General features: G+C 41.8%; 1 long non-coding RNA gene across 2 annotated transcripts; it reads left to right on the top strand.

Moving 5' to 3' along the window:
* Positions 1 to 284: 284 nt before the first annotated feature.
* LOC141079325 (uncharacterized) lies at positions 285 to 12,815 on the top strand. Of its 2 annotated transcripts, XR_012228382.1 has the most exons (4): positions 285 to 601; positions 7,575 to 7,818; positions 8,052 to 8,197; positions 11,228 to 12,815. It is a non-coding gene; the product is annotated as an uncharacterized lncRNA (long non-coding RNA). The 2 variants fall into 2 exon arrangements; XR_012228348.1 differs by having other exon boundaries at positions 8,052 to 12,815.
* The last annotated feature ends 338 nt before the right edge of the window (positions 12,816 to 13,153 follow it).

The following is a 13,153-nucleotide window of genomic DNA, read 5'->3' as shown; positions in this document are numbered from 1 at the left end:
GAAGTCATGGAATAAAAGAAAATGGATTTTATGGACTTATAGACCTCGACTTATTTTTTCTAAGTACTAAACAGATAAGACTTCCCCCATTTCCCACATTTTTCCCTCCCCCTTCCTCACTCCTACTTCCTTTTTTTATTTCCCCTTGCACAGTCATGGGCCACCTAGCTAATAACATTTGCACAGTGGGAGCTTTACATCAACCGCCCCTCAGTGCCACGGCACAAGAGTTAAAAACACTTTGTGCAATGACGATAGTCCGCACCGTGCACTAGATCCTGCGCTCCAGACTCCACTCTGACATCAGCACACAAGCCACTTTCAGTGTCTTAACACCGGAATTACAGCAGGCAGCGCGAATATGTAAGAAACCACTGACACAAATGACGCCAAGCCATCACAGCCTAGCACACACTGCACCCACACACAATTCCCCTGACACTCCTCTGATCAGTTAGTATATTTTTGCTTCCTTAGATCACAGTCATTGATATGATTTCTTCTCCACAGCCCTCCTTTTGGACATCATATTATTCTAACAAACCTCCAGTAGGTAACCACTCTACAAATCTAATACACCTTGATTTACACCTTGATTTAGGTTAGTACCATATTTTTACCTTATTTTACTTTGGGTTAGTACATTTGTACTTTGTAACTTTGTTCTTGCTTATTTTATTTTCTGCAATTTATTGGGTGATTGAATTCAATTTTATTCTTTGTGTAATGATCTTGTATTATTACCTGCTTGACGTTGCTACGTTTACTTGCGCAATATATTAATCTTAAGCCCCCGTCACACATAGTTTTGTGACGCAACAGCGATCTCACCAGCGAGATCGCTGTGTGTGACACTGACCAGCGACCGGCCCCCCTGCCGGTTATCGCTGATCGTTCTGGAATGGCCAAGACATATTTTTGATCGCTGGTCTCCCGCTGCCCAGCATGCATCGCTGCATGTGACAGGCGGGAGACCAGCGATCAGCGCGTTTGTAACTAAGGTAAACGTCGTGTTTCTAAGCGGCGCGCGGCGCTTAGACACCCGATGTGTACCTTAGTTACCAGCGCGCTGGTGCAGGGAGCTGGTAACCAAGGTACACATCGGGTTTCTAAGTGCTGCGCGCTGCTTAGAAACCCGATGTATACCTTGGCTACCAGCTCCCTGCACCAGCGTGCTGGTAACTAAGGTACCCAGTGGGTAACTAAGCGACGTGCGTCGCTTGTTACCCTCCTGTCGCTGGTGCTGATCACTAGTGAAGCTACCTGTTTGGCAGCTCACCAGCAATCATGTAGCGACACACCAGCGATCCTGACAAGGTAATATCGTTGTCGGGATCACTGGTGCGTCGCTATGTGTGACGGGGCCCTTATACACATCTCCTTTTTCTAGCGATGTTTGAGGAAGACCCTTTTTGGGTCGAAACATAACTATTTATCGCTTTTAGAGTCTTCACTTCGATTTAACACCGTGGTGTATGACTATTTCATGTACAATAAAAGACATTATTTTTGCAAAGTCTCTGCAAGTGCGGCTGATCACTCTCTACCTGCCCATAGATCTCAACAGCTCATTTACTTAATCATGGATTTGTTTGGAATAATACATTGTATTGCAGATATCAATGTATCATATATTCAACTTTTTATAAACTGTATGTCCAAATTGACAGCTTAAGAGGGTTGACCCTACTGACAGATTCCCTTTAAGTAATGAATGTATATCACATATCTTTATATTTTCCATATATGTATTTGTCACGGATAACACCACAGAGATCATGCAGATCCCACCACTGCCACTAGTTTGTCAAGGGACGCAACTTCGCTCTCCACTGCCTCCTATCGTCAGGACAATTATGCGATTTCTTATTGAGATTTTACCTTTCTATGGAGATGAAATATGGCATGGATAGCATCATCCATTGTCCAAACTGACCTGCATATATGAATCTCCAGGTCATTAGAAGTTCATAGACATGTGTAGGTTCTTTTTTATTTAAGTGGTGAAACAAAAATCCAAAGTTTGTTAAAAAAAATTAAAAATTTGCGCTATTTTCCAAGACCCGTAGCGTCTCTATTTTTGTGATCTCGGGCTGAGTGAGGGCTTATTTTTTTGCGTGCTGAGCTGACATTTTTATTGGTACCATTTTGGTGCTGATATGATCTTTTGATAGCCCGTTATTGCATCTTAATGCAATGTCACGGTGACAAAAAAAAGTAATTCTGGAGTTTTGACTTTTTTTTCTCAGTATGCTGTTTATCAATCAGATTAATCCTTTTTTTTATTGATAGATTGGGCGATTATGAATGCAGTGATACCAAATATGTGTATGTTTAGATTTTTTTTCATTGTTTTGGTGATTTAAACTTTTAGATTTTTTATTTTTTTTATATTTTTAAAAACATTTTTTTTAACTTTTGGCATGCTTCAATAGTCTCCATGGGAGACTAGAAGCTGCCAGAACCCGATCGACTCTGCTACACACAGGAGTTGATCAGATCACTTCTATGTAGTAGATTTGCAGACTTGCTATGAGCAAGGACCACTAGGCGGCACTCATAGCAATCTGGCACTGACAACCATAGAGGTCTCCAGGAGACCTCTGGTTGTCATGTCAACCCACCAGTGACCCACAATCACTTGACGGGGGTTGCCGGTGGGAGGATTTCTGGCCTGATGGCCGGAAGTGCGGGTTAAATGCCGCTGTCAGAGTTTGACAGTGGCATTTAACGAGTTAATAGCCGCAGGTGGATTGCAATTCCACCTGTGGCTGTTCCGGGCACATGTCAGCTGTTCAAAACAGCTGACATGTGCCAGGAAAGATGTGGGCTCACCACCGGAGCCCACATCAAAGGGAGGGAAGCGACTTCCGCAGTACTAGTACGGTGGAGGTCGTAAAGGGGTTAAGTTGGAGAGGTTAGAACGGTCTTTCGGTGATGAGAGTGAATGTGTTATGTTCATCTCACTACTACTTCACTAAAAACATTTCTCCCAAAAATATCAGATCAATGCAAACCCCAATATTCATCACTGACCACGGGTTCCAAAAAGTTTCAGTACAGTGTTTTGATCAGAGGAAGCTGTGTCTCGAAAGTGTTCTTCGCCTCCTCTGCATAAAGGAATAAAGATCTCCTATTGTAATTACCTGGTCACTGCAGGAAGCTTCTATTTCAATGGAGGTTGAAGTGTTAGCTCTCTCACTTCCCCAGTTAAAATTAGTTTCTTACTTCCACAATTATAATTAATCCCATATGTTCAATGTGAGGGTGATATGTCCCCTTTCCGGAGGTGTCTTTATGGATTTTTTCATTTTTCTCTGCTACAGTATTGTTTTCTTGGGTTTGACAATTCCTCCATTCTACTGTGTTCCATGTGTCAATTCTCTTCTCTTCTGGGGTGTGCGCTCTCTCTGGCCATTTGATGTCAGGTTTCCACGGTGACCCGTCCCTCCGGAGCCTTCTCCCCTCTCTCATCATGACGTGTCTGATGTGGGCATGAACGGATGAGGTGAAACGCCGAATCCCGAAGTTCCTGTGTATCAGCCTGACCAGTGTGAGTGCCACTCACAAGCCACGAGTAATGAGTCCTTCCATAAAAAGAACGTGGTTTCCTTTACAGACCCCATTAACCCTGGAAGAAGCTACACACGAAACACGTGTCCGGGTCTTCTAGCTGCCACCCAGGTCATCTACCCAGCTTTACCTCTTTCCATTTAGCAGTTTATTTTCAGTTCCTAAAATGCTGTTTGGAAGTAATGGCTATGAAAATATCTGTCTATCTGTCTGCTTATTCACCTGTCCACAAGTATTTACTGTATGTCCACATTGCCATTTAGTCTTAACTTACATTTATTTATATATTTATTACTACTGTCACCATCCATGTCACTACTTCTCAGCACTTTTTTGTCACTATTTATCTGATTATTCCATCATTTTGGCTACACAAACAGTGGATTTAGGTAATCAAATGCAGTTTGTTTATTGGCACCTAGGTTATTCAGCTTTGTTATATCAATTGTCCAATAGTGTTTCCTTTATTTAGAAGTTTTAACACTCCTTTTGCATTTATTATCGTTTAGTTTTTTAATCTACTTCCAATAATTGTCAAATGTTAAACTTTCTTGGTTGCATGGCCACTTGGCCTTAATGTATAAATTATCTTTACTGATGTCACCAGCCATTTGTTTACCTTATAGTTGCCCATGTTACAACCTTTTGGATTACTCTATTACTCTGACTGCACATGTACAATATTAGAATTTGGTATTATAAACAACATTAATCTTTATTTACTGGGTCTCCTAAGTGATTTAGTTTTTTTTTGCCATCCGTGGTATTGATAACATCCATCTCCGGGACCACTCTTTGGCCACAATGATCAGTGGTATGTGTGGAGAAAAAAAAGGGCACAGAATTTCAGGAAAAATATCTCTCTCGCCAACCATTAAACTTGGGGGTGGATCAATCATGCTTTGGGGTTGTGGTGTAGCGAATGGCACGGGAGACATTTCACAGGTAGAGGGAAGAATGGATTCAATGAAATTTCAACAAATTCTTGATGTAAACATAACACCATTGGTAAAAAAGCTAAAGTTGAAAAGAGGATAGCTTCTACAAATGGATATTGACCCTAAATGCATGTCAAAAAGCCTCAAAAGGTGCAAGCTGAAATGCCAAAACAGTTGAAAGTGTGATGCCAGGTGGAAGGAGGCTTGGTGCCACCCCCTCGACTCACGAGCCCCATAGCAGGCGCATGGTTTGCTGCCATTGGTGGTATGCCACTGGCTTTGGCAACTCTTTATCAAAGTAAGGCTGTAACCATATTTGTAGGTTCTACAGTAGTATTCTACTGACATGAGGTATGAGTACAATAGTCTGCTTCTCCCTTCTTCGGAATAAGAATAAACACTGATCTTGTCCAGTCCTTAGGCCATTTATCAGTTGTGCATATCAGTTGATACAGGCATGCTATGACATCAGCCGCTGCTTCAGAAGACTTTATTAGCTCTAATTTGAATATTGTCACATCCAGGCACTTTGTTATTTGTCAGAATATTTATTACAGCAAAGACTGTCATGACTCTGGAGAGGATGGTTCCGCCTCCATCCTGGTCAGGTCAGGGTTAGTTCAGCCCACCTCGCTTTGTTTTTTTGGGGCGGTTATTTAATGTTGGCAGTACCTGCATTTAGTGTTGGTGAAACTTCCGTATACTCGGTTAGTGGTTGCTGACCCAGGTGATTTGTCCTTAAACGTGTGCCTCTGTGCTTGTGTGCCTTGCTGTGTATCCTGCTTTTGTACTGCTCAGTCTCTCCTGGTTATCTGACCCCCTTGGCTTGTCCCCATTTAATCTTTGTCTTGTCCCTAGGTACTGCGCGTTTGTCTGGCTTCTGACTCTCAGCTGTCCTTGACCACTTTTACGGTCTTTGCCCTGTGTGTCCTTCTTTGCACTCACATATGGTGGCACCGCCCCCTGGTCACGTGATCGCTTAGTGCCAGGTCCTGTGCACACTACACTAGTTTCAGGTCCTGCTTGCACTCCCTGCGCTCATTCACGCGCCCCCTGATAGCGCCCCCTAGACAGCGCCAGTGACACCTTAGGTGTCATTACAAGACTTTGTCTTTCAGGATGTTCAGCTCTCTGCTATTTCCAGTCTCAGTTTCTTCCCATATCACTGAGTCATTCTTGTAGAAGTGCTCTGTGTACTCTTTCCATCTTTCCTTGATCTGTTCTGGCTCAGTTAGTTTTTTCTAGCTGGCGTCTTTCAACAAGTTCACTATTGGTTGAAAAGTTTGTCATATGGCTTTGATCTTTTGGTATGCCTTCCTGGTTTTGACTCTCACTTGTTCGCTTTCTATCTCTGCACATGTCTTTTGGTAATAAAGTTCTTTGTCTGCTTGAATGGCTTTCTTTATTCTTTTACTCATGTTGTCTGCGTCCTGCTTGTTACCTTTTGTTTTTGCCATTCTTCTTTCTTTGATGATCTTTAGGGTCTTTTCTGTTAATCATAGCTGTGGGGGTCAATTCTGCCTCTTGATTATTGCCGTACTGGCTTCTTCAATATTAAGGCTTTCTTTCTACCGTGTAATCGGATGTAATCGGTTATGCAGACCGTTCCGTAAAAGTTTTTGGTATGTTCTTCAAATTGAGCTTGGAAACGGCCTGTTGTCTAATCCTTTTGCACAACTTGCCTCTAATCTTTGCTGTCAAATGCTCATGATCAATTCCACAGTCCGCTCCTGGCCTTGTTTTCATGGTAATGATTGACAACCTCCATCTTTTGCGAAAACATATCAAAACTCAATCTGATTCTTATAAGCCTCATTTGGCGATGTCCTTGTGTAAAATATCTGATTGTGATTTTGGAAGAAGGTGTTCATGATGGGCAGTTGATTTGTTGTGCAAAAGTAAATGAATCTGCCTCCAGCCTCGTTTCGTTCACCAAGTCCAAAGTTTCCAAAAAAGGTTCCATGTTTGCCGTGGCTCACATTGGCATTCAAGTCTCCCATGTTAATAAGTCTTGTTTTGGTTTCCTGTTGACAGCTGCTTTATAGGAATGGTATGTCTATCTGCTGTGAAATATGCAAGCAGCACAGAAAAAAAAAGAGACCTGATAGAGACCATTCTAAACATGAATACATATATCGGTAGGCGACACTTAATTTCGTCAGTCAGGCTCTGGCACAGTTAGTCAGTAAAGGCAGTCATAGACATTTGATCTGAAGGTTGGTCAAACTGGCTGCGTGATTGCCAGCACAAATTCCTTTAAAAAATGGTATAAAAACATCTAACATTACCAGCATTTTCTCACTCTATAAATATAAACATATTTGCTATTATAGTACTACATCTGAGTCAAAATATCACATTATTTATCCTGCACAGAAAGCAGTGGTGTGGTAAAAGAATAGAATGGCTGTTTTCCCTCATCTCACCCCCAAAAAGTTGGCTTAAAATTTTTTTAAAAAGTTGCACGTCCCCCTAAATGGTACCAAAAAAACGAGCGCTTATAGAGCTCCATCGCCAAATAAAAACAAGGTTCTGGGTCTCAGAATATTTCATTGTTTTATTATAAACTGTAGCAAGTTTGTATATTTTGTTAATATGGCTAATTTGCAATGGAAAGTTGAATAATTTCAATTAAAACTATAATACAAACCATGTCATATCTGGTGGGTAAAGTGCTAGGGTTATCAGGTTGCTACTATTTTAGGAAGGAAAGTCTTACTAAGTCAGTAGAGAGATATCAGAATCTTTGCACGTTAACTGGACTACTGTTGATCCGTCAGTTCATTTGAACAAAGAAAATGTATTTGCATCAGGAGGAAATGGGATCCAAACCCATGCCCTTTGCGTTCCATGACAGCAATGATAATCATAGTATATTCATGTGGGATTTCTATTAAACAAATTGATAGGTAAACAATATTCGACCTAGTAAACTACCAAATTTAATATATATTAATTTAATATACATTTAATATATAGGAATGGGGGTTTGTGTGAGATTATCTCTGATGTTGTGGCCTATTTTTTAAAGCCTATTGTTTCTACTTTGCCTTCCTTCATTAGGAATACTAATCAAGCCCTGCAATGCACTTATCAAATGCAATTAGAAGATAACCAGATTTTAGTGACTGCGGATGTAGAGGCACTATACACCTCAATCAAGCATAAAGACGGATTGGCCGCTATAGCCTGGTTTTTACGAGCCAGTAACATTGAAAGCTCTATGGTGGACCTCATTTTGATTTTATTGGAATTAATTGTTAACCACAACGTGTTCACCTTTGACAACAGAACCTCCAATGTCAAGGTACAGCAATGGGGGCCTCTTGTGCCCCCTCCTATGCAAACTTATTTTTGGGGGTGTGGGAAAGAGATTTTCCTTGGGGACAAAATTGGTGATATAGATAAGGTGAATAATTGGATGAGGTATATAGACGACGTGCTATTCGTCTGGGAGGGTAATGAAGTTGATTTGGGAAACCTGATGAAGGAACTTAATAACAATGACATTAACGTTAAACTTATGTTTAAATCTGGCAGGTGTTTGGAGTTTCTGGACATTTGGATAGATGCTTCAAGTGATGGAACAATTCATACCGACATATTCAGGAAACCTACTGCCACCAATTCATATCTTCAAGTGGATTCCTCTCACCCTGTCAGTACAATCCATGGAATTCCCATAGGTCAGTTGTTACGTGCCAAGAAAATCTGTTCTGAAACATCTACTTTTGAAAAACAATGCCTGGAATTGACAAGGAAATTTGAAAATTGGGGATATAGCCGCAGGATGATAAGACGGGGTTATAAGAGAGCCGTACATACGTCACGTAATGAATTGTTATGTAACAACAAAAAAATGTAAAAGGTTGAAACTACCCAATTGAGATTTATTTCAACATACAACGGTCAGTGGAAAAATTTGAAAGAAATAATCCACAAGCATTGGAAGATTTTACTGTTGTGAGTATATTTTCCCCTTCACCTTTGATGTCTGATGAACTCCCTCTGCTGGTGAAGAGAGGTAGTGAAATTGATTGGGATGGGAAGAACCTGTTATCTGAACAGGTGGAGTGTGATTGGACATCTGGAATTTCTGAGTGGATATAAGGCAGCCGACGCCCTGCAGGGTTTGCTGGTGATCCTTTCTGCTCTGAGCTCTGGCATCCAGTTTTAGTTCCTGTCTACTAAAAGCTAAGTTTTGCCCTGCTATTATTCCATGAGATTTTGTCTGGTTTCCTTAGTGTTTGTATTCAGCCAGTCCTGGTTGGGACTGGCTGAATTCCATTTTTGTCTCTGATCAGTTGATCTCTTTGCTCTGTTTTCAGAATATACCTGAGTGCTGATATAGTGACTTTGAAGTCTAGCAACTTCATGGCCTTTTTTTCCTATCAGACGGTTGGGACATTTTTGTAGGGTTTTTTGCGGATTGCAGCCAGCATCTTTTCTGTCCTGTCCTATCTAGTTAGTTGGGCCCCATCGTTTGCTCAGCCTGCCTTTCTGTCTGTGTTTGTGTTTTCATCTGTTTTTCACCGACAATACATGTTGGGGGCTGTCTATTGCTTTGGGGTCTGCTCTGGGGCAGTTTAGATTTCCCCTTTCCGTCTTTAGGCTTATGTAGTTCTCCGGCTGTGATGAGGGGTCTAGGGCACCGTAGGAACCCCCCACGGCTACTGTTAGTTGTGGTGAATAGGATCAGGGGTGTCGCATCCGTCTGCGGTCTGGGCTGCGGCCAGCCAACACCCCGAGAAACACTGATACCCTTTACCCCTATACAGGGATCTGGATTTATAGCAGAGCCCAGGAGGCGCTGTCTGAATAGGAGCAGTGGCCTGAGCAGGACGGTCGCCAGAAAGGTGTTCCAAAAACAAGACAAAAACGTAGTGGTATCCGGGTCAAAACCAGTCAGGCAGCAAGGTACAAAAACAGTAGACAGTAGCAGAGTCAGATTCAGGCCAAGGTCAGAGTTATAAACCAGGAGGGCAGCAGAGGTACAGAATCGTTAGGCAGAAGCAGAGTCAGAAATCCAGGCCAAGGTCAGAGTCATAAACCAGGAGGGCAGCAGAGGTACAGAATCGTTAGGCAGAAGCAGAGTCAGAAATCCAGGCAAAGGTCGGAATCAACTATAGTAAATCACAAAGTAGCACGCAGGGGAACCAAGAATATATCCGGCGGCTTGCAAGCCCAGTCCCAAGGTATTTGAGGGATCAGGTCATCCCTCACAGGCTCCCGGGCTGATGATGTCATCAGGACCGCCCCAGGACCAGACCTGATGACGATGCACCAACCCCTTCATGACTGACAGAGGAGCGGAGTCTGTGTCCACTAGACGCCTGCGCAGAAGCCCTTTCACTGTTGCCGCCATCACTCGGGCGCGAGCCACGGCGCCTCCTAGTGGCTGAGGGCGGAACAGCAGGCCCTGAATTCGACGACGACATGTCAGTCCGGCGCCTCCTGGTAGCCGAGGCCTGGACAGCAGGCCCTGAGCCCGAGGGCGGCGTGACAGTCCGTCGCCTCCTAGTGGCTGAGGGCGGAACAGCAGGCCCTGAGTCTGACGGCGACGTGACAAGGGGTCTGCAATCCGATAGCTACCAACCTCTCCGGTTTTCTGGACTTAGCTTGTATTTTTGTTTTCTCTTCCTCCGGTGACTCATTCATAACATTTTACTCACTGATCTGGTTTTAAATAAGGCCTTATCCTCAGCTCCTCAGTGTGTAGCCAGACGTTCGGCTAATTTTAAAGATCTATTGGTGCATAGTCACTATGAGCATAAAAGAAACTTGAACCTGTAATCTTTACCACCTGGCTTTTTTCCTTGTGGCCTATGAAAGGCTTGTTTGAATCTAGTGAAATCAAAGAAATTTGTAAATTTTGATGGAACATGCCAATACGATATCAGGAAACACCTTACATGTTCTTCTAAGAGGGTGGTATACCATGCGGAGTGCCCCTGTAAAAAAGTTTACATCGGTTTAACAACGAGGGAATTGAAAGTCCGTGTTAGGGAACATTTTTTGGATATAGAGAAGACCTTAACCACTGAAGACTGCGCCTCTTTGAAAACCATACCCAGGCATTTTAAAAAATATCATAGTTGCAATCCTTGTGGGTTACATGTTAGGGCCATTGATCAGGTGGATTTGGGTACCAGGGGTGGTGACATTTTTTGGTTACTCTCACAGTTAGAATGTAATTGGATCTATCGCCTGGGCACTCTCAATCCTTATGGATTGAATGAAAACATGGGTTTTTCGGCTTTTTTGTGAATTGGCATCCTTTTTATGGGTAGGGGTTCATTTTGGTGGTTTTTAAGGGTTTGTGCACACGCTGCGGATTCTGCTGCGGATACGCAGCGGATTTGGCCCTGCGAATCCGCAGCAATTTTTGCTGCGGAGTACAGTATCATTATAACCTATGAAAAACAAAAACCGCAGTGCACACGGTGCGGATTTTTCCGCGAGGATTTGCTGCGGTTTCAAAATCGTAGCATGTCACTTCTTTGTGCGGAATCCGCAGCGGTTTTACACCTTCTCCATTGTAGAGGTGTCAAACCACAGGGGAAAACCGCAGGCTAATCCGCAGATAAACCGCAGGTCTTTTGACCTGCGGATTTACCTGCGGATTTTGCAAAATCCGCAGGTGAATCCGCAGCGTGTGCACACAGCCTAATTGTTTGTCTATATACGATTTTAACTTCTTTTTTTTCTATTTTCAGCATATGAGTTGTCGTTTTTTCCGGTTGTTGATGTTTGCATACTTGGATTTTGCCTATCAGGAATATGATCCATGTACAGAATCCCAGCTCATTGTGAAGAACATAATTCTTTCCTCCTTTCTTGGGCATATAATTAATCATTGTCTGTGCAATATTTGTATTTCAATTTTTGTGTGTGTTTGTTTGCCATTTATGGTGTTTTGAAATAATGTATATGTAATTTAATGGTGTTTTTATTTTTGTATTATTTCATTTTACTCTCAGACACTGTCACTTTCATCGATATATTTGTGATATAATAAACATATTCTCATTATTACACTAATGTCACTTTTTATGTAGATTTGAGCACTGTCACTTTATATCTCAATAATTTTTAATTAAGTGATTATTTTGCACTATCACTTTATAACATGATTGTTCATTTAGTCATGGCACTAATTAGTGCAAGTAAGTGCTGTCACTGTAGATAGGATCAGGTATTATATTATTACATTAAGTGTAATTGAGCACCGTCACTTTAAATATGATTACATCATCCCATTACTTAGGAATAATTGAGCAGGGTCACTTTTATTTTTAACTTTATTAGTATGAATATTTACACCTGTGATGTATGTTATTATCAATGGCACAGTCACTATAGTTGACAGTATATATGTGTATGATTTACATACTTCCTATATATAATGCCCAGGAATAATTGCTGTTTTGATTCATTTTTTTCTATTCTATTTCTTCAAACCGGGTTGGGAAGCAGCTGTCTAGCTAGTGTGCATGCGCTATTTTCCTTAGCCCCCTTCATTTCCGATGACGCTCTGACACTGACACGCAGGGCTCGGCTTGTGTGTCACTGAGCGTTGTGAGGAAGTGCGTCACGGGGGCGGGGTTAAGGCATCATGCGCCGGTGTTTGCTGACTGGCTCCCACAGCTTCCACATCATTGCGGCTCTCATATATAAACCAGGCCACCCCTCACCTTGGACACGCCCCCCCGGAAGAAGCTGGCGGCGAAATGCGCGTCGGGGTGAGGGGACACCAGGAGCACCTCCATTATTCACTGGTAAATATTATTTTACTTACTTGTCTGGTCGCATTGATCTTTGGCATAGATATCTGATGGGAATTGGGATTTTCCTTCCTGCTTAGGATCTTATTGTGTTACCATACACTTAGGTCTTTTTGGTTAGCCTCTGATCTTACCATTAGTCTTGCTACCTGCTTTTGGGGCACCACATTTTGTGCAAATATGGTTGGGCATTGTATACTGTATAACTATGCGCTATAAGGTATTTTGGTACGGGTACACTTATTGGATAGTATTATAGGTACTTCATACCACTATATGAGAGCTCACTTGAGCATTGGTAATTTATTTTCTAAATTTTAGTCAGTATTCCTTCATACCTGCATATGATTACTTGTTGTAGCATTATTAGATATGCTTTATACCATGTTATATTTATAACATCTTGGACTGTTTAGTATTGTGTTTGCCCCTTATTGTACTATTGTGTGCTCTAGCGTTCCCTATACGGCATTTTGCTTTTTATTGTTGTATGTATTTTAACTTGAGTGTGAAATAAATAATGTTTTTATAACGTTTGGGATCTCTTCGTTGTCCTATATAGCAGTATATGGGAATCTTTATATATTATTGTGTGAAGTGCCCTTTGCATTAGATTTTGGACACTTGTTTATTACAAATTTAATATACACAGAGTTGAAGTTGGAAAACTGGCCACAAGGAGGCAACAGAAGGACAGCCAGTTTCTAACATTGCAGCATGTCTGGTGACTACAGAGACATAGTGCAGTGTAAAGTCAGAAGCAGCAAACTAAAACAAAGATACTATAGAATACCATAATGAATAAAGCATCCTTATATAGAATGGAACAAACAGATTCAAAAGACCATAGTCCTGCAG

The sequence above is a fragment of the Dendrobates tinctorius genome, unplaced genomic scaffold (assembly GCF_039654945.1).
Source record: "Dendrobates tinctorius isolate UK_male_01 unplaced genomic scaffold, ASM3965494v1 ptg000003l, whole genome shotgun sequence".
NCBI classification, from domain to species: Eukaryota; Metazoa; Chordata; class Amphibia; order Anura; family Dendrobatidae; genus Dendrobates; species Dendrobates tinctorius.
The sequence above is the reverse complement of the archived record's forward strand: the minus strand, read 5'-3'. Positions and strand labels throughout refer to the sequence as shown.